This window comes from Diabrotica virgifera, chromosome 9, assembly GCF_917563875.1.
Source record: "Diabrotica virgifera virgifera chromosome 9, PGI_DIABVI_V3a".
Lineage (NCBI taxonomy): Eukaryota > Metazoa > Arthropoda > Insecta > Coleoptera > Chrysomelidae > Diabrotica > Diabrotica virgifera.
The window spans coordinates 96,088,554-96,111,863 of NC_065451.1; positions in this window are offsets into that span (position 1 = coordinate 96,088,554).

Sequence of the window (23,310 nt, forward strand, 5' to 3'; positions counted from 1 at the left end):
TCAAATTTGATATTGAAAAACAACAAGAAGAAGAAAAGAAGACAACTTAAGATGAACATCTGACAAAAGAGAGAGCATAAATAATTGTTAAGACCTTTTATTTTTTTTACGCACTGTCAAGACTTTAACATTTTTGTGCACACCCCGTATACACGGCCGGGGTATATTTTTTCCCACCACCCTTCGATGTCACCACAGCGAGGCGATCAGGTACCAAAAACTCAAAGGAGGATTTTACCTCGAAAGCATCATTCATTTCATTTTCGGTTCTTGCAAGTGAACCTTTGATTTTTAATACAGTTTAGTCAAAACTGATTGTTTTTTTGTTACTAACGTGAAATACTAATAACATTGTACAAACAACCTACATATCGGTGGTCCTTCTCGTCGTATGTATATGATCCAGTTTTCAATCGAAGCCAGATTAAAGGAATCTTACCAGTCAAATAGACCAGAAAGGATCTGTTTTTAGGTGGATGTGAGAGGTAGCATTCAGATTTTTGCGGATAAAGTTAGGTGATAACTTCATTAATAATAATTGATTTATCCTCCTTCTCAAATATGCCCGGGACATTAATAAAAAAAATAAAGCATTTAAAAATTTCAAAAAATTTCGTTTTTTTTTTCTACTTTTTTTGCTTTATTCATTTTCGAACAAAGTGCTATAGGAATAAAACAAAGTTAATTAAATTTTCTACCAGATGCGATTGGTTAAAAATGTCTTAATTTATAACCCTTGCTTCAAAATAGCAATAAATATAAAATAAGGGAGCAAAACAAGCCTGTCCTTATTCAATGATTTTCCATCACTTAGGTTACACTTGGGACCTTCCTAATTCGCTTAGAAAATTTTTGTAATGTGCTAAAACCGTACACCAAATTTCATTAAAATTGACTTACTAGATTTTGCATAATAATTTTGCAATCTAAACTTTTTTAAAAAATTAAAAATTTTTAAAATCTTGCACAACAAAAAGTAGAACATACAAAGATTTGTCAATTTTTTTACATATAAAGAAGTACTCCACCTATCTAATGCACTTTACAGAATTGAAATCGGATTCTTTAAGCAGCCTCAGCAATGTTTTAAAGTTATAAACAATTTTTTGGCTTATAAACAGATTAGTGCTGTGGCCAGGAGGGGCTGCTACGAGCTTCTTTATTTAGATGGACTTACCCAAGTTTTTTTATGTATTTTGACCCGTAGAACACGAATTTTTTGGGTAACAGTTGATCCGGATGTCGATAAGATTGTTATAAACAAAGAACTTGAGGAATTACATAAAATCGATTTTTCGCAAAATAAAACATTTTTTTGTATTTCTTGGGTAATTCTAAGCAAAAAATGTTCTTACAAGTTTTTTCGTAGGATGCATAGTTTTCGAGATAAACGCGGTGGAACTTTCAAAAAATCGAGAAATTACAATTTTTGAACGCGAATACCGTTTGCTTAAAGAAATAAAATAGCAATTCTGCTGACAGCATTTGAAACTTGTCAAATTATACCGGTTTTAATTATTTGCATTGCTAAAAATTAATTTTTTTATTATTAAACAAAGCTATTTGTTTATATAAGCCAAAAAATTGTTTATAAATTTAAAACATTGCTGGGGCCCCTTAAAAAATCCGATTTTAATTCTCTAAAGTGTATTAGATAGGTAGAGCACCTCTTTATATGTATAAAAATTAGCCAACTTCTAAATGGTCTACTTTTTGTTCAGAAAGATTTTTAAAAAATTGAACTTTTTTAAAAACATTTAGATTGCAAATTTATTATGCAAAATTTATTACGTCGATTTTAATGAAATTTGGTACACGATTTAAGTATGTTACAAAGAATTTCCTAAGCGAATTACTAAGGTTCTAAGTGCCACCAAAGTGGTTAAAAAATATTGAATAAGAACAGACTTATTTTGCCCCTTATTTTGTATTTATTGGTATATTGCAGAAAAGGTAATATCTTAAGACATTTTTTACCAGTCGTATATCATACAAAATTCAATTATCTTTATTTTATTTCTCTACGACTTTGCTCCAAAACAAAACGAAGTTATAAGCAAAGAAAGCAGAAAAAAATCGATGTTTTTCGAAATTTTTAAATATTTTAATTTTTTTATTAATGTTCCGGGCATATTTGAGAAGAAGCATAAGTCAATTATTATTACTGAAGGTGTCACCTAACTTTATCTGCAAAAATCCGAATGCCACCTCTCACATCAAAAAATAGACGTTTTTTCGCAGATCCTTCTTCTTCTTCTTCTTGACTGGCTTTACAACTCGGGGTGAGTCTTCGCCGCATCCACTATGGCCCTACATCGTCTGCGATCTTGCGCTTCGATTTGCCATTGTTGTACCCCAATCCTAGATAGATCGGTTTCAACATCATCCTTCCATCTTTTTCTGGGACGGCCCACTGATCTTCTACCGTCTGGTCTCTCGAAGAACACTGTCTTTAGCACTCTGTCTTCCTCTGATCTTACTACATGACCTGCCCATCTTATCCGATCACAGATCCTGACTGGTCTAAAAAGGCTGTATCAATTTCGTTGAATTCCTCGGCTTTCTACACAGACCGTGAAACCAGGTAAACTACGTCCGTCATAATACAAGGTATTTATAATTCTTTAAAATTCCTTTCAATACCGTCAGACTGATACCGATGACAACTCACGTCTTTAAATGAGGCCTGTCACACTATGCGTTCTTGCTTCATCTGCCGGACATCGCTGCAACTACCTGAGGCGATACCCAAAGACCATAAGACCGAAATGCATCGACAACACAGAACACAAGCATTATTATGAAAGCTGTCAGACTGTGCGGTTCAAAGGCAGCGGTAGTAATAATATAGTGAAAATGTTCCGACACCGATAAATTTATTACTTTCATTCAGGAGAAGCCAGCACTTTGGAATAAAAGAATGCTTGCACTTGCAAAAGAATATAGTGACAAAAATGCAGAGCGTGGATAGAAGTTGGCTGAACCCATTAACGGCTGAGACAATAAACAGAGGGAAATTTGACAATTTATTTATTAGATTAGATTGAAAACACATAGATAAGACTAATTGACAACCAAAAAGTATTCTTTTCTCATGAAAGGAAAAACAGTTATCTTAAAACTTGTGTATTAATAATAGCCCAATAAATGACCGTTTTGTAGTGTAATTTTCAGGGGCAATTCCGAATTGCATGAAAATTTGGACTTAGGTTCTACTTACCCTCCACTTTAAAGTTGAATTTGTGCCGTTGGTTGCTTTTACTTGGGGGGTGATAGTCACCCCTTCTCGGGGGGTGAAAAACGCGTGTTTGAAATAAGCTTGGAAATTAATAAATTAACAGATTATAAGCAACTTTCATTCTATAAAGCTTTTTAAATAAGTCAATACTTTCGAGTTATTCGCCATTGAAAATGTTGATTTTTCGACAAAAAACACGTTTTCAGACCGTTTTTCGCAAATAACTCAAATAGTAAATATTTTATCGAAAAAAATATTCTTAGCAAAAGTGTAGCATATAAAAAAACGAAAAAAATCGTATATCAGTAAAGTCTATAAATTGAGTAAAAGCAAAGTTGTAGCTCATGAAAAATACGTTCTTATTCGTCTAATTCCAAATCGAATAATTCAAGACGAAATCACCGAAAAATTACGCACTTTTCGGGAAAAGCTTATTAACATTTTTAAAGTATCTAAAAAAAGACTTTATACTTGTTTTTACAAAAGTTTCTAGCATTAAAAATAAACGAGTTACACTGAAAAAAATGTTGGCCCCTTTTTTTGGTAAAAAAAATCGTGAAAACCTCCCTCTATTTAGCACACTAAATAAAGTTAATCGTTGCCGCTTTACCATTTATTTTAACTGTATGTGTATTGTTTATATATGTAAATTTGATTGGTTTGAAGTGCTCATTTTTAAAAAAATTTGGTATTATCGTAAAAAAAAATTTCTTAAAATTTTGGAAAAATTTCCTTTTTTCAAAATAACTTAAGAAGTATTGGTGATAAGAAAAATCTTAAAGAGTAAAAAAATATAGGTTTTGCCATTATAAATATGCTTGTTTTATTTTGTTTTTCCGTAAGACAAAAATTGGTTAAGATATGGCTGTTCAAAATTTGCATACACTCGTGATTAGTGACCCGTTCAAGCTTTTTCAACTATCACCCTTTCAAAAATAAGCACTTTAAACCGGTGCGGGTGAGACTGACAGATCATATAAAAATAGATTATTAAGTAAATTGTTTGTAAAGCGGTAGCGGTTAATTTCATTTGGGGAGCTAAAGACGGGGAGATTTTCATGATTTTTTTCCAAAAAAAAAGAGGGCCAACTTTATTTTGAGCGTAACTCGCTTATTTCTAATGCTAGAAACTTTTATAAACAATTAAAATAAAGCTTTTTATAAACACTTTAAAAAAGTTTGAATGGTGAACTTTTTTCGGTGATTTCACCTTGAAATATTCGATTTGGAATTAGACGAATAAAAACGAATTTTTCGAATAAAAACGAATGAGCTGCAACTTTGGTTTTACTCGATTGATAGACTTTACTCAGACACCATTTTTTTGGTTTTTTCTAAGCTACACTTTTGCTAAGGATATTTTTTTCGATCAAATATTTACTTTTTGAGTTATTTGCGAAAAGCTGTCTGAAAACGTAGTTTTTTTGTCGAAAAATAAACATTTTCAATCGCAAATAACTCGAAAAGTATTAAGTTACGTAAAAAACTCTATAGAACAAAATTTGCTTAAAATCAGTCAATTTATCAATTTCCGGTCTTATCTTGAACGTATGTTTTTCACCCCCGAGAAGGGGTAACTGTCACCCCCCAAGTAAAAGCAACCAACGGCACAATTTCAACTTTGAAGTGGAGAGTAAGTAGAACCTAAATCCAAATTTTCATGCAATTCGGAGTTGCCCCTGAAAATTACACGGTATCGCCGTATTTCCTGTTCATTTACTGGGCTATAATACCGAGAGGTCAAAAATATCTATTCTCAGAAAACTTTCTATGAAAACAGGTATAATAAGTATTGAACTTTCAATGAAAACTAAATCACAAATTGTATTAAATCTTTACATAACCATTGTCTTATCATATTGTCTCTCATAATTCACAGCTATTACTAAGATAGTGAATTCCAAAATTTAAACCCTTTTATGAATCACGGTATTCAAGGTAGCCTGATTTGCATATTTTGATTCTAGTCCTTTTGTTTTGAAAAATCCTTTATGAAATGAAATACCTACAGAAATTTACCAATAAAGATTATTACCAGAGACACATACATATACATACTAGTAGATTTATTCACCGAAATTTACTGTAGATACCGGGAAAATTTCTAAAGAATTGTTAATACTTATCTGAGGGTATGGAATGTCTTTGAACACAAACAAATCATGATTGTCAGTAAGAACAAAATTGAAGACAAAACAATCTAACTTAATTAAAAAACCATAGGAGTAAGTACCCAGATACAATTATTTGGGATGTGAGCTAAATGAGCAATGGCACCGCAGCCTTGAAATACAACGATGCATTGAGATGACCAGAAGCCAAAAGCGTTTGCAATAAAATTAATGCAGTGCATATTATGCAATGGAAAACTGCGTGTCGAAATTAGAACTAGAATATTGAGAGGTTACGATGTGGTGTTATCGAAGAATGTGGAAAATATCATGACCACAACACGTAACAAACAGGGAAACACTAACAAAGATGAAAAAAGAAAAATAAATATTCAACTATATGAATAAGGAAATAAAAATGAGTTACTTTGGTCACATACTAAGACATGAAATTTCAAACAACTTTTCATAATATGTAATAGTTTTCAATTTTTTCAAACTTTTTTCGTAAAATTAATAATAAAAAAGTTTCCCCATATGTGTCTAAATTAAGTAGACACGACGTATATCGACTGATTTCTACGTACCTGAGTGTTACTGTCAATCTTTCCTCTGTACTTATGGAGTTTCTAAATTTAGTACATATTTTCTTTCGATATGTGAGGTTGTAAGATTTCCACCAACTCCCTAATTACCTCCGCTTCCAATACAGAAATTGCTAACAATTTATTTTTCAAAATGTTTCGAGACATCGTTACGCGCTTACAAACTGCAAGATACTAAACGCATAGTGTGACAGGTTCCACCGCATCCGGTCAAAACGCATAATGTGGCATCGGTCTAAAGCGCTGGTTTCATCGAAAGCGGTGCCGACAAACTGCGACCGTAGCACTGCGATGAATGACGTCATAAAAACTGTACCATGCAAAATAATAGCGGTGGTTTCCAAGGATGCGTTGGAAGCCACCGCGTGCTGAGTTTGCACATTCCATTGCCGCAGTGAAGAACATTGAATTTTTCACCGTAATCTGACGTAATTCATCGCAGTGCTACGGTCGCAGTTTGTCGGTGCCGCTTTCGAGGAAACCAGCGCGTAAGTGTGTCGCGCGGTTTGGCTTGTGGTTTCTGTTGGTCGGGAGAGAGCTTCTCGAAGCCGACCGAAGATCGAGACGCGCCAGTTCTTGTCTTGACTGCAGCACGGAGGTATACGTAAGCTGTAAAATTCGTGTTTTTTGGAAACGCTAAAATCGTTTACCTGTAGAAGCCCAGTGGAAAGCTTTGAGAGCTGTAGGTGAGTAAATTTTGTTTTATTAATTATTTAGCTATAGGAATGATTTTATTTCTGTTTTGTTTTTCTAAAAAGAGAATATTTTTGAAAAAAATACACCTGGGTGGGGTGAAACGGATCACTCATTTTTTGTATAGTTTTGAATTAAATATAAGCCCCCTTTTAGGAATACAATTATTATATTCTTTCAAAATATAGGTTAATATTATTATCAGACAGGGGGGCATACATGTAAACATCTATAATTAGGCGCTTAATTATCTAAAAATAATTTTTTCTATATTTTTAGATACCATCTACATACCATGAACCATGCCCCGTAATTATAAAAAAAATAGGGTTTACCGCCAAATTCAGATACAACGAAATTTATATGAGAAATGCTGTAAAAGCAGTAACACGTGGGCAAATGAGCATAGGGCGGCCTCTACAAATTATGGAGTTCCTTATACCATATTACATAGAAAATATGCAGCACATGTAAAATGAGAAAAGCAACGCATCATCGGAGTGCAACCTGTTCTTTCGGAAATTGAAGAAAAAAAATTAGTGGAGTGCCTATTATTATGTGCTGATTGGGACTTTCCCTTACAAAGGTATGACATACGGTGCATGGTTCAACAATACCTTAATAAAGCAGGCAAAAAGGAACCAAAATTTACCGGGAATAGACTGGTTCAAATGTTTTATGGTCAGAAACCCGGGCCTAACAGTGAAACTGGTGGAAAATACTAAAAGAGTGAGGGCTGCGGTTTCATATGAAATGACAGCAGTATTTTCAAGAACTTCGCAAGTCACTGGAAAATGCCCCCCCCCCCAACGTTATAAACTACGACGAAACTAATTGCAGCAATGACCCTGGAGCCGCAAAAGTTGTTGTAAGGGTCAAAACATGCCCATAGAGTGATGGACACCTGAAAAAGCAGCACTAGCGTCCCGTTTGCTGTGGCGGGCGATGGACCTCTGCTGCCTCCCTACATTGTATATAAAGCCAAACACATGTACGAGGGGTGGACCGAAGGCGGGTATCCTGGCTCTCGATACAACAGATCCGAAAGTGGTTGATTCGATAGCACGTCATATGAAGACTGGTTTATAACAATTACTTTGCCGTATTTTCGAAATCTAGATGAAGTAAAGGTCATGATCGGGGATAACTTACAGTCATTTAACAGTAAGTGTTATTGAACAGTGTTAAAATAACAACATCAAATTCGTACTATTGCCTCCAAACTCTACTGATTTACTTCAGCCTCTCGATGTGGCCTATTTTAGACCTTCTAAGGCTGCGTGGAGATTGGTACTACAGAAATGGAAGATACAGAATCGAGGAGTGCTCCCAAAGACTGTGTTCCGTAAATTGCTAAATTAGACAATTGCAAAAATTGGCCTAAAATCTATTTCTAATAGCCAAGCTGGATTTAAAGCTTGTGGTATAGTGCCGTTTGATCCAAGTCAGGCATTAAAAAGAATAGCTCACCTAAAAAGACCAGCCGAGAGTGACAACGGTACCGAGAATGGTACCCATGATGTCGAGAAAAGATGGACAAATACAATAGTACACCATTTAAGAGAGCTCAGAACTGGTTCGGGGGAGGAAGCCAAAAGAGGAAAAAAAAGTTAATATATCAGCTGGAAAAAGCATTGCAATAACGGACCTTCAGCCAGAAAAACAAAAAACTAACGAGGGTCAAAGTTCCCAGGATATCGAGGAAGACATTCAGACAGACAAGGAGGTTCAAAGTGTCCAAGAGATCAGGTATGATTTTTCCTCAGATTCTGATAACCAGTGAGATAATGATAATTGAGGAGGCCGAGAGCAGCAACAGTACAGAAAATTTACAACTTGGTGATTTTGTTATCACTAAATTTGTAACCAATAAAAGAAATCGATTCTTCGCTGCCAGAATAGACGAATTGTTGGAATCTTCAGAAGTCACAGTAACCTGCTTAACATTTTGTGTATATCCAGATGTTCCGGATATTGCAACGATTACAAAATGTTCTATAGTAAAAAAAAATATGTGAAAAGAGGAAAATTTATTTTAAGACATTTTGGTTCGTACAATCTAGAATTACCTTTTAAATTTAGGTAGGTAGAGAAATACCTAATTGAAAATGTTGTTTCTTTGTTAATTTTAGGATTAAGTTAGTCGTTTGTAATGTTATTACTTTCTTAATAACCTATAAGTTTTTTAAGCCAAAATATACAATAAATTGTATTCGTTCAGTTTTGAACAGTTTGGTTTAATTTTAATTTTGTTAATGTTTTTGTTTCTATTTTCGTTCATTTTTATTAATAAATGCGTTTTTATACTACAATATTGCTATTTTTTTCAATAAAACGCAAAAAAATTTGAAGAAATATTATTAAAATTGTTTTAAATGATCCGTTTTACACACGAACTTGCTAAAATGAGTTTTCCGTTAAAATATATGGCTGATCCGTTTCACCCCACCAGCGTTTCACCCCACCAAGTGGGGTGAAACGGATCACTCTTTAAGTAAAAAAAATAAAAAAAGCAGCTGACCAACTTTAATTAATACTAGTATGACACGTAGCCAAGGAATGAAGCTATATTGTGTATTTTTTTCAGAATGTTTCTACAAAGAAAAAGCACTAAAAACTTAAAAAAAACCTCAAATTTTGATCCGTTTCACTCCGTATGACGGTACTTATTTCTTTTAACACCCATTTTAAACCTTTTATGGTTGTAAATGGTATATCTTTTGTTTGATGATAATTCAGTGGAAATATTTTTAGTCACAACAGTTATTTTAAAAATCACTTATTTTATTTTAAATAGATTTTTACAAAAAATATCTAAATACATTTCTTATACAAATACACAAAATACAGTAGCGTTTTTTACACTAAATTTATTTTAATTATATTACTTTACACTAATTAATTTTAATTAGATTAATACAAATACAAATACACAAAATACAGTAGCGTTTTTTACACTAAATTTATTTTTAATTATATTACTTTACACTAATTAATTTTAATTAGATTACTTTACATAATTCATTTAAATTTATTCACACACATTATATTCATTATTACGTTAATACATTATCTTTAATACTTTCAATAACATTTCTACACACTTGCAAAATCTTTATACATTTGAAACACATTACATTACATACATATTCGCTTTTTATTTTTTGGTACATACCTATTACATTTAAAACACATTACATTACATATTATATGTACATATTTGCTTTTTATTTTTTGGTACATATTTGAAACATATTACACATTTGTTTTACTTAGGTGCATATTACATAACAATATTATATTGTCGATATGGCTGAAGTCGCTGCAGCAATAATTAAACGTTCTTCAATCAGAGTATCATTAACTCGTTACACTACACATTTTAATTCTGTCAAAAACAATCCTTTAGAACAAATTAACTTTACTGAGTTGCAACTTAGACTTCTTGATATAATTGAGAAACTCTTTGATAATTTTGACAAGACTCAATCACTTATTGAGGCCGCTGATGTGACCTATACTTCCAACGCAAATACTATCCATTGTATAGAAAGGAAGTCATTTCAAACATCGTTTTCTAGATTACTAACGCTATGCGAGATTTTATTAACACCAATCGTTCTAAGCGCCATGTTCAAACCACTCAATCTTCAAATTCAATTATTTCTTCAGAAAATACTTCACAAAAATCTCTTAATCATTAAGAGGAAAAATCTCGGTCTAAATTTTTATCTACGGGCAATTCCAAATTAAAAAACTTCTTGTCGACTAATAATGCTTCGCCCAACTGTTCATTATGGAAACCAAACCACTTAATTTACACTTGTCCTGATTTTGTTAAATTAGACATGTCATTAAGACATAATGAAGCGAAACGTTTATGACTTTGCATAAATTATCTGCGTAGTGGTCTTTTTACTAAAGGGAAAATTCACAACACACTGTTACACTTCCAAGGTAACTCGCAAAGGCATACTGAAACCAGTAGTCAACCCATAAGCAATTTACCTTACTCAATTCCAGGCCCATCAGAAGGCTCTAATGCACTGACAGCACGTAACATTTCGTTTGAACACAACTACACTACTCTTCTGTCAACATAAACGTCTTTGACATCTCAGGTCAAGAATACGAGGCTCTTGCACTTTTATATAACGGCTCGGGAAGTAATTTTATTTCCCAGCGCCTATTAAATCTTCTAGTTTGTCTACAACTAAAACACACTTCTCTATTTCTGGTATAAACCAAACAAACTCTATTGTAAGCTGCAGAACATCGGTCAAATTTAAAGCTAGAACTTTAAACTGTTCTCAAGTCATTTCTTGCTTAGTACTTCCGGAAATTGCCGGAAATTTACCTTTTGTCAAATTCGATAAGAAAACACTAAATATTCCTTCGAACATTACTCTGACCGATCCAGACTTCAACATTTCATCTCCTATTGATCTTCTTATCGGTGCAGACATCTTCTGGAATTTAATTTGTATTGGTCAGATTAAATTATCACCTGGACAGCCAATTCTTCAGAAAACCAAATTCGGATGGATTATCTCAGGTCCATTATTTCCAAACAATGCTCTTGCAGCCAGAACTACATGTCATTTGTCGACAATAAATAACTTCAGCATTGAAGATCAACTTCAAAAATTTTGGGAAATTGAAGAATGTCAAAAAACAAAATTCTTATCTAGCGAAGAACTTTCTTGTGAAGATCACTTCTTAAAAACGACTTCTTTCAACTCTTCCGGTAGGTTTGTAGTGTCACTTCCTTTGAAATCTCCCGTCGACAATCTAGGCGACTCTAAAGCCGCAACAACAAAGAGATTTTATTCGAAAGAAGCTTAATACGAATTTCAAATTAAAACATGATTATACTAATATTCATCCTTATACCACATGTCTATTTCACCTGGTGAAACTACAAGTCCTGAATTCTTTCTTCTTCACCATTGCGTTTATAAAGGCAACAAAATTCGTGTTGTTTTTGAGGTTCTACCAAAACAGATACGGGATTTTCTCTTAACGACATTCTTATGGTTGGACCCAATTTACAAGATGATCTTTTTACTATCATCTCACGTTTTCGTAAACACAAGTTCGTACTCACAGCCGACATAGAAAAAATATACCGGCAAACGCTGATAAGGGAGGAAGAAAGATCGTTACAAAAGATTATTTGGCGATCTGATCACACACGCTCTCTCCAAACCTATACTTTAAACACCGTAACGTACGGTACTGCTTCTGCTAGTTTTCTTGCCACTAGATGTGTTCAAGAAGTAGCACATATGAATGCAAGTGATTTTCCTGACATATCCTCTACAATTCTAAGAGATTTTTATGTCGAGTACCTTCACACAGGTGTTCCCACAATAGAGGATATCAAACACATTCAATCACTTGCTTCTGAACTATTATCTCGCCATGGTTTTCAACTTAGAAAATGGAAGTCAAACGCTCCTATTTCAAACTTTCACAATCAAAATGATATTTCCTTAAACATTGGAGCTAACAATACTACAAAAACTTTGGGCTTATTGTGGAGTCCTAAATCTGACACCTTTCACTTCAATGTTTAACTTGTAGAGCACAACCGTAAGGTTACAAAAAGACTAATTCTTTCCACTATATCAAAAACAGTTGATCCCCTTGGTATGCTTTCTGTTGTAACTATAACAGCTAAAATGATTCTCCAGGATTTGTGGAAACTAAAAATTTCCTGGTGTTCCCAACTGGTCAAACTTAATCAGCTACAAATCCCTAAGCACGTCATGTACAAATTACAAGTCAATCCAACTCTAGGGTGCTTCTATTTACATTCGTTCATCTGAAAACTTTGAAAATTTCAGTTGTCATCTACTTTGCTCTAAAACCAGAGTAGCTCCGTTAAAGCATATTTTTACGGTACTGCGCTTCTGTCGCTTCTATCCTTCCGAAGAATGGTAGTACTTTCGTTGGCGCAAAAAATGAGCTTGTCAAATTTTGTGAAACCTACAGTTCTCTCATACGAGGAATTTTCCACTGTTTTACATCAAATTGAAGCTTAACTAAACTCACGACCACTCTCACCTATATCTAATGACCCTTCCCACCTACTTCCTCTTACTCCTGCCCATTTTTTAATTGGATCCACATTGACTGCAATACCTGAACGGAATTTCTTGGATGTCAAGGAAAACAACCTTAGCAGGTTCCAAAGGCTTCAGAAAATGATCCAAGGATATTGGGCTAAGTGGTCCAAGGAATACATTTTTCATCTCTAGAGCAGCGAGTAAGTGGAAAAACATATTGACAGTCTTCAGTGACGGTAAATGAAGATGGGACTGAACCTTTACGATGATGCCTAGGTAGAGTGACACAGTTACATGCGGGTAGTGACGGAATTGTTCGTGCCGTAACAATTAGAAATAAAGGTATTTTCAAACGACCCGTTACAAAGGTTTACGTTCTACCTACAAACCCTTGACTCAACTTGACAAATGAAAAAGACAGTGAAGCACATAGTAAAACTTTTAAGTACTTTTTGAACCCCTACAGGCCTTCAGGGGAGGCGGCTGAATGATAGGGCTTTTTAATATTTTTACGCACTGTCAAGACTTTCATATTTTTGTGCATACCCCGTATACACGGCTGGGGTATATTTTTTCTCATCACCCTTCGATGTCACCACAGCGAGGCGATCAGGTACATCGAAAGCATCATTCATTCCATTTTCGGTTCTTGCAAGTGAAAGGCTCTACTCCAACATTTTATTTTGTATAACCTTTGATTTTTAATACAGTTTAGTCAAAACTGAGTTCACATGTTTATTAGAGTTTATATGTTTTAATTTAAGAAATAACTAGGATTTGCCGTAATACTTGACTTGAATAAAAACTGCTTTTATTTAATTCAACTACAAACTGAGCCCAAACTGAGTTCACATGTTTATTAGAGGTTATATGTTTTAATTTAATTACTGATATTCAAGAAAGATCTAGAACTATATGCATGTTACCAAACTGCAATTTACGTTGTAGTGTCTTTTAAACAAGATTGGTCATAAATGATACCTAAGTTGCCATCATCTATTCAACATTATTGGAGATTATCATCAAAGTTGGTATTGAAAAACAACAAGAAGAAGAAAAGAAGACAACTTAGGAAGAACATAAGACAACTGACAAAAGAGAGAGCATTAGTAATATGCCAGATGTTGTCATAGAAATTAAACGAGGCCTAAACGAAAACAAGTTTACCAGTGACCAAACAGAACAGAGGACTGATAATTAAGAAAGATCTAGAATTACATGCGCGTTACCAAACTGCAATTTACGTTGTAGTCTCTTTTAAACAAAAGATTGGTCATAAATTATACCTCAGTGGCCATCATCTATTTAACATTATTGGAATATGTTTTGTAATGTTGTTCATATAAGCCAAGCTTTAGGTTCATATTTGACAGAGACAGAAATGACATATATGACATATAAACTCTAATAAACATGACTGTGAACTCAGTTTGGGCTCAGTTTGTAGTTGAATTAAATAAAAGGAGTTTTTATTCAAGTCAAGTATGACCAAGTATTAAGTCAAATCCTAGTTATTTCTTAAATTAAAACATATAAACTTTAATAAACATGTGAACTCAGTTTTTGCTCAAATGGTACCTCGAGCAGAATAAATGGGATATTTTGTGCATCCATGTTCAAGTTCACAAATATAATCTATGTTAATCTATGTTATGAATTTTAATAAATATACCCTTTATAAAAGATTTTACTTGTTTTTATAACACAGATTCTTGGGTCAAAAATAGGTTGATTGAACCTAACTTCTTTAGTACAAAATGTGCACATAAAAAAAGTTTCAACCCTTTGAAGTTACAAGATGACAATCAAATTTTTCAAATATATCGAATAGTATTAGAGATTTTTTATTGAAAATGGGCATGTGGCATTCTTATAAAATTATAGTGAAATTTGTGCACTCCATAAAAATTGTATGGGGGTTTTGTTCCCTTAAACCCTCCTAGACTGTTATGTATGTTCCTATTAAATTATTATTGTAGTACTATTAGTAAATTTTTATCGTGATATTTTAAATACAGTGGAACCTGCTATATTCGAAAATCTTTAATTCGAATTTTAATTCTGGTTAAATATGTCGAATTCTGTAATTTAGGTACTGTCAAACACAATTTTGAATTTCGAATAAGTAATTATTGTAAGTAATCAAAACAATAAATTGAAATTTTCTTTGAAACGAAGTATTTAAGATGGGAAATAATGAGAAAAATAATGGCACAAAGTCTGCTCGCAGACGAAATACTGCTAGACAAGAGAATCCTAGACAAGTGCCCGAAGTAGAGAATAATATCCCAGCACAGTTATACATCCCATTACGTAGAGAACATATAACAGTTAATATAGAATATATTATACTAGAAGAGAGAGTAATCGCAGTATCTAGTAAACGCGCGTCGCCCGTAGCAACCATACAATACAAACAAATTGAACATTCAAACTGACAGATATAAAGGTTTGCTTAAAATTGAAATAGTAGTTTCGCGATTTGCGCGTTCAATTTAGATATATTTAAGGAAAATTATGGAAAATATCGATTGTGGTATCCCGAGTACAACTCCTGAAATAAAAAGTATTGCAAACGCGGTAACTTTGAATTTGTTGCCAGAAAAATCAAAACCATTATACGAACAGCAATATAATTTCTTCGTAAGCAAAAAACTTGCAAATACTCAGAAAACGTATTTGTCACCTATTTTTCTGAAAGATCCATGACACTAAAATCGTCATCACTGTGGTCTATTTACTCGATGTTAAAAACGACATTATCTACAAAAAAGGATATTGACTTAAGTCAGTTCAAAAAATTGACTGCATTTAAAAAAACAAGGAAATGGATATAAGCCCAAAAAGTCAAAAACCTTTTCACGAAGCGAAATATGCAGATTTTTATGGGAAGCCACTGACGAAATACACTTATTAAACAAGGTAAATTTTACATGCTGATTATTGTCAATTTGGTAGTTTAGTAGAGGATTATTTATTGGCTGTTCTAATTCTTGAAATTGCTAGTGCCTGTAGACGTGATGAATTGGTAAAAATGAATTGTAAAGATATTGAAGACAAAGAATATCTTTCATTAGTTACTATTCCTGATTCAAAGACACGAAGGACTCGAGTTTTCACGGCCATAAACAACATACAAGAAAATTCTACAGATTATTTAAGTTTTTTTTTTTTAGAAAATACGTTGCTTTAAGGGAAAGTGCTTGCATCAAGTTGTGGGAATGAACACTATTGCCAAAATACCGAGTGAAATTGCTAAATATCTTAATCTACAAGACTACCATTTATACACAGGACACTGCTTCTGCCGATCGTCGGCTACTTATTCTACTTATTGTTGTCTTGATAAAGGCTTGGAAAAGCGAATGAAATAAAACGAGCCAATGGGCATGTTTCTGACAGTAAATGTGTTTCTAAAAAAGTAGGATCAGGGGGCTACCTTCCACCCCCCCCCCCCGGTGTTTGGTGGTATGCCAAAATCTTCAAAATATTTCAGGAAGTACGCAGTTGCTAGAAGGTTGGGAACCCCTGTACTACACAAAAAATATGTTTCAACGAAATGTTTTCAGTCTTTAATTTTTATGAAGTAAATTACTGAGTAACTAACTGGACGGAGAATTAAAAAGATTGTGCCTTGTTATTTTTTAGCCCGGGAGCAGTCGCGCTCACTTGTGTCACGTAAGCAGTCGCGCGATGAGAAAAATCTAACAATACGAATTTAAATACGAATTTAAAACAAGTTTCTATTTTATAACATTTTTATTTATTTGTTGTGTTTAAACTATCTATTTCTAACAATGTTAAAGCTAATTGGTTCTCACCAAAGCCATAAATTCCACAAAAAAAAATAAAAAAAATTTAAAACAAATTAAAAAAAAAATTCTCACGCATTACTACAATCTTTCTCAATGCACTTAAGAGTGGAAAGTTATGTTACAAAATTTTTCGTCAAGTTATCACACAAAAGGATAAAATGTTGGATTTTTTCTAACGACGCGGCTGCTGCCGGGTTAAATATCATCTCAGGAACAAAATTCCTCCGAAGAAACACAAGTGTATCTTCTTGAAGGAAAAGAATCCAGAGAATTATTTTGAAATAAAAAAAGGAAAAAATAAAAATATTTATTGTTAATAACTATAATAAAAGTAGATACATAATGTGGTAGGGTAAAATAAGAATGATGTTTTAATAGTTAATGAAAATGTTGAAATAGTTTATTAAAATTTTTCCTAAAAAATTAATGTTTAGAATTTAGGCTTAAATGTAGGATAAGGCTTGTTCAGGATTTGTGACATCAACACAATCAGCCGCCTTACACCTGAAACCAGTGGTTTCAGGTGTAAGTCGATGACGTACGTTCTATAATCCGAATGAAACTATATATACTTTTAATATTGCTGTGCTCTAAGGCGTCATCTCCATTTCAAATTCGAACACAGTCAGCCTACGTAAGAAATTCTGAACACACTCCTGGCCGTCACACAATCGTTCCAAATGCTGAACAAGTGGTCATGAGGCGAAAAAAAAAGTCCCTATCCAAGGATTTTCATGTTTACAGTTGTTTTCTCAGACTATCGTAGAGTCGTAAGACGCGCAGCTATAAGGATAAGATTGGATGTATTCTGGCTCATAGCTCAGGAAGAAGTGAGCCATGTCCGAGGTTATTTTGGCCGGCAGAGAAAGTGAAAGAGAACGCATATATTGAAAACGCTGTGAGACGTTTTGTAGTTTATCAATTTTATCACAGTAAAGCAACTTCTTCTTTTTTAAGTATGTAATAATGTAAGATGTAAATTAACTTAAGATTTAGTAACAATGAATGCCTTAAATTTGTTAATGCATAAATAGTAAAAATATACTTTAAGTAATCAATATTTTGTAAAGATACATTCAAAAAGTACAAAATTCTGCATAATCCTGCGACTAATGTTTATTAATCTTAAAATATATAGTAAGAAGTTACAGAATCACTTTGGTTTAGTTGCCTATACCTGCCTATGTATTGTTGGCAGTTGTTTGAATGCAAAAGTAGGAAATGACGCATATTACATGATTCTGGCGAGTGTTGAGGATGTATGGGCGGTTATACATACGTAATAGGTTCTGAATATTTTACTGCACAAAGAAAATGTATTGGTAATCAGCTTTCAATTCAAAATGTATTGGAAATCAGCAGTCATTGGTAAACTTTGGTAATCAGTATTGGTGATCAGGTTACTGACATTTGAAACTGTTACTGAGTATGTACAGTATTTAACGTTAAGTCGTGACTTATGAAGAAACTTCAAATTTTGACCTCTGTACAAGTACAATAATAGGCAAATTAGTGCCATCCCAAATGACGCACCTCTACCTGGAATTCATACCTGAAGATAGGTATAGAGACACCGTCTTTGGCCTCGTCTCTTAGTTTATATTCGAAACTTGACTTGAAAGGGTGTCATTACGAACGAAAACAATTATTTTGTTTACAGTACAGTCGAACTCGAGGTGCAGGAGAAATAAACAAACCAAAGCATGAAACACGTCAGAATCATAAGCGTGCTGTTTTGCTTTCCTATTAAATTATTACCTAAAAGAATAAGTAAGTACAAAATAGCAGATTTGTTTACTTTGAATAACGAAGATCAAAAATACGCAATGTTGGTATTGTTTTCAAGGACATTCAAGTCAGTAGATGCTATTTGATCAGTTATATTAAAAATAGTCTTTTTAACTGTAAAAAGATGCAAATAGCAAATGTCACCAGAAATTGTGATTAAATCCCATTTTAGGAGCAGGGACAGGGCTGTTGTTTCGAAATGTTTCATGTAGATATCTGCTATGTATTACGGGAGAGAGGGTTATCCCGTTGGGGCACCTTTGATTTGACGATAGACTTGGTTTTGGAATGAAAAGTATGTATTAGGCATGCAGTGTTTTATAAGAGATAGGTAATGTGTCTTGAAGAATTTGATGTTTTGAGTCCGAGATGGAGACGGTTTCATCAATAGGAATGTTGGTGAATAAAGAAACAATGTCAAAATTAGCTAGTATATCTGAGGGTGAAATAGAAATGTTTTTCAGAAGATCAATGAAATGGAAAAGTATATTCTATATAAAATATAGATTCGTATTCATATATTCTGCATGAAATGGTATATGCTTGGAATCCGGGACGATTTTTCTTCGGGTATAAGAGATTTTTTGATATCTGGAAATAGAGTGGGAGTGGACTTATTTATAATGGATTTGGTCGTTTTTTTTAGATATGTAGTGGGATCGTTTGGGACGCGTTTTTATTCTGTGAAATTGAGAAGTTCATTTTGTCGAAATAATTAGAAGAGTTAGTAATGAAATGTAATATACAGAGTGGGCCAAAGAAAACAGCCCACCTCGATATTTGGGAGTATGTATTAGACTTTAAGGAAATGAAGAAACAGGTCGATTTTTGATCTAAGGGGCCCGTAAAAATTCTAAGAATCCATACAAAGTTAAATACTTTTATCACCAATTTTTTAATGACTATTCCGAAATTAAGTATTAATCATCCATTCGTCCAGGAAAAAAGTGGCCTGTCCAATTCAAACTAAACTTTGATTAGGAGTGGCAGTTTTTACCAGTTCGCAAAAATATTAATAATGCAGGAATCGCAAAAAAAGTTTATAATGACCATTTGCCCATTAGAAGACAAATTTAGTCACCTGCAGTCTCTTCAGACCGTTATTCACCCAGACTATCATGGTTTTTATTATTACGTTATATTAATACGTTATTTCAATTTAAAAAACTCGTATCCCACGTTTTTTTCGAAAAATTATCTACCTTTATTTTTCTCCAGTTTAATCATTGTCACAAATAATGCAATTCGTGAGACTACCACATTTCAGAAAAAAAAAATCAACTTTAAAAGTTATTTTCTACTTGGAAGTTTTAAGCGATTTCCGAACATACACTAACTTTGAGATATAAGGTTTTGACATCTGAACGATTATATGTGGTCTGATATTTGATGACATGTCTATCCGGCAACAGGAAGAATGGGTTCCAGGAAAAAAATGTTATGGGTATGTTGACATAGGTACAGGTGTACAGGAACTAGTGTTAGCCAAAAACGTCCTTGTGTTTATGGTTAACTGTACTAATGGTGACTGGAACATGCATGTAGGATATTTTTTGATAGCTGGGTTTGACGGGGCTCCGAAGGAGTTTCAGACTCGATCAAATCTTAATCGGCACAACAGAAACTTGCATAAAAATTATGCACACTATATAGAATGTACAAATACTAAAATATATTGCTGCAAGGAATGAAACTTGTTCTTTTTTAATAAAGGCTTGCGTGCTCAATTATTGGAGAAACAACCATGTTACAGAAATAGTCACTCTTTAGTTTAAAGAATTATCGGGTAGGTACCTAATTTGTATTTTCATACTAAAATGTATTTGAATTTTTAGAATTTACTACTTGGATAGTAAACGAACAAGGAAGACTTGGAGTTAAGTATTGCAAAACAAGTGGATTAATGCGCTCAGGACATTTAGAAAAACATTATTATGAATGTTTGTCTTTCTCATACGGTACTAATACAGATCTACCAAGCACATCCCAATATAATGAGTTACGAAAAACAAATAACGCTTGCACCAATCAAATAAAAACGGTCAGAAATATTAAAACAAGTATCTGTAATGTATCATACTTTAAAACTCATTGCCATGATGCAAAATCAGTACAGTTAGACTTTTGAAAAAAATGAAGTTCAAAAGAAATGTACTTGTTTACAGTGTAAATAATCTTTTAATGACGATAGGGATTTACGATTCCATTTGCACCAAAAATATGGGAAATCTGCCCAGTTGGTAAAATTGGAATTCAAAAACTTTTTAGTAAGATATAAGTAACTTTCACATTATTATTTATACAAGGTGGTCCAGAATTATGTACATTAATTTCTAGAGCTCATAATACGTCCAAAAATAAGGGTACTTCTTTATGTACTTTTTTTATAAAACTGAATAAAAAGGGAGATACAACCCTTTAAAGGGGTGAACTGAAATTCTTATTTTTTCAAATATCTTCCAAACGGTTTTGAATACGGAGTTCATATTTTGGGAGTGATTATAAGACATTAGGATAATTAATTTCATGTCACCACCTACCCCATCCTATATTAATACAGGGTAGTTTTGGAGGATAAGTGGGGGTTATTGCCTCACATGTTTTTTAATTGTGTGTGTGTGTGTGTGTCCTTGGTTTTCTTGACTGTGGACTTAATCCATTAGCCGAACTTATTTTGCTCTAGAGACATATGTTTACAAGCATTGACTATGTATTATATCATACTATCTACCGTGATAACAATGATTTACACTTCAATATTTTTTTTTAATTTTTTTAATTTTAAGTTTTAAGTTTTTTAATTTTTACATATTTTAAAAAAATTTTTAAAAATTGTTTCCTTAGACTTTTCTACGCAAAAAAGGTGCTCTTGTAATATTTCGATAGATATCACCGTTTTCGATTTATTTAAACTCGAAGGTATACATGTATTTTATTGTAATCGTTACATTTCTTAATATTCATCAAGTATGCTTTGGAATTGACACTTGTGTTGCAAGCAACAACACTTTAATCTCAAGTAGTCTATGAATTGTCAGTGACGTTTAATAACAATTAAATTATTTTATCTACACTTTTATTGTACTCGACAGTGAAATTTGTTTAACACGTCTCTTTTGCTATATTTTTAATTTGTTTGCCCGCAATATGGCACACTATTCAAATTCTGAGATGACAGACATACTTTTAGTATTAGGGGAATGTTCGGGAAATGCTGCTGCCGCTGTAAGACGCTACAGAGAAAAGTATCCGAACAGAAATATTCCCAATGCCAGGACTTTTGTAAGTACTGAACGACGACTGAGAGAAACCGGTTGTCTTCAAAGAAGGAATACAGATGCTGGTCGTCGTAGAGAAGCAAGAAATGTTCGCGTTGAACAGCAAATATTGGATGCTGTAATAAATGACCCCACAATAAGTACACGCAGGTTAGGATTAAGAACGAATATTTCCCATCAAATTGTTTTAAGAGTTCTGCATGAACAGCAATTACATCCTTACCACTATCGACAGGTGCAGGAATTGTTACCTGACGATATGCCACTTAGAGTTGATTTTTGTGAAGTATTGCAAAATAAAGTTCAAACTGCACCAAACTTTTTAAGCAACATTCTGTTTACAGACGAGGCCACATTGACAAGACAAGGTATGTTCAATTCTAGAAATATGCACTTCTGGGCTGAAGAAAATCCAAGGGCTACAATGGAAACTCACTTCCAACACACGTTCAAGATAAACGTTTGGGCAGCTACTTTAGGAAATAGTTTCATAGGATACCACATCTTTCCCGGAAATTTAAATGGTAACATGTATTACAATTTTCTAGACAATATTTTACATGATATTTTGGAAAATATTCCATTACAAATACGAAGAAACATGTTTTTCATGCATGATGGTGCTACACCACATTACACAAGAATTTGTAGAAGGTGGTTACATGAACATTTCCTTGATAGGTGGATAGGCCGGGGTGCGGATGCACCGATTCATTGGCCTGCTCGTAGTTGTGATCTTAATCCAATGGACTTTACAGTATGGAGTTATTTGAAATCAAAAGTGTATAACACTCCAATTAATACAGTAAATGAGTTAAGAGACAAAATTGAACAAGTATTTACCGATTTACAAAACGATGCAGTAACATTAAATGGATTAATGCGTTCGCTAAATAAAAGAATTAGATTATGTATTCAACAAAATGGAGGACATTTTGAACAGTTGTTGTGAAATATTATTTTCGCCATTAATTAAATGTTAAGAATTAAATTAAGTTTTCCATTAATTTGTAATATTATTGCTAACACAAGTGTCAATTCCAAAGCATACTTGATGAATATTAAGAAATGTAACGATTACAATAAAATACATGTATACCTTCGAGTTTAAATAAATCGAAAACGGTGATATCTATCGAAATATTACAAGAGCACCTTTTTTGCGTAGAAAAGTCTAAGGAAACAATTTTTTAAATATTTTTTTAAAAAATGTAAAAATTAAAAAACACACAGTTCGATTTCAACAGTTGAAGTGTATACAGCTCTCTGTGTGATCGGTCCGTATAGTGTTTCGAGTGTTAAGTTTTGAGAAATGGCGAGTGTTAATGGCAAAGACCCCCCCGACAGAGGAAGAACAACAGAGATTATCAATGATATGGAGCTAGACGAATATGAAAAACAAACCACAAATACAATTGCAAGTCAAAATCAACAAGTTCCACAGCCACAGGTAGTAGTAAAAACAAATAACAACTTTTTTCCGAGTAATCAGGTAAGCGACAACAATATTAATAAAATAGGCCAGTCAGTAATTTCACAACCGAAAAATAAATATAATCGCGGAGACCAAGGTCCATATTTTGTATTTTTGCAGAACACTGATGGAAACATTGGGAAGTTGCATCGCATTGCGACTGCGCGTATGATTTTGCATGCTGAACCCTCAATTAAAGATAGTATAGTGAAGAGATATTAATATTATTGGTAGAAA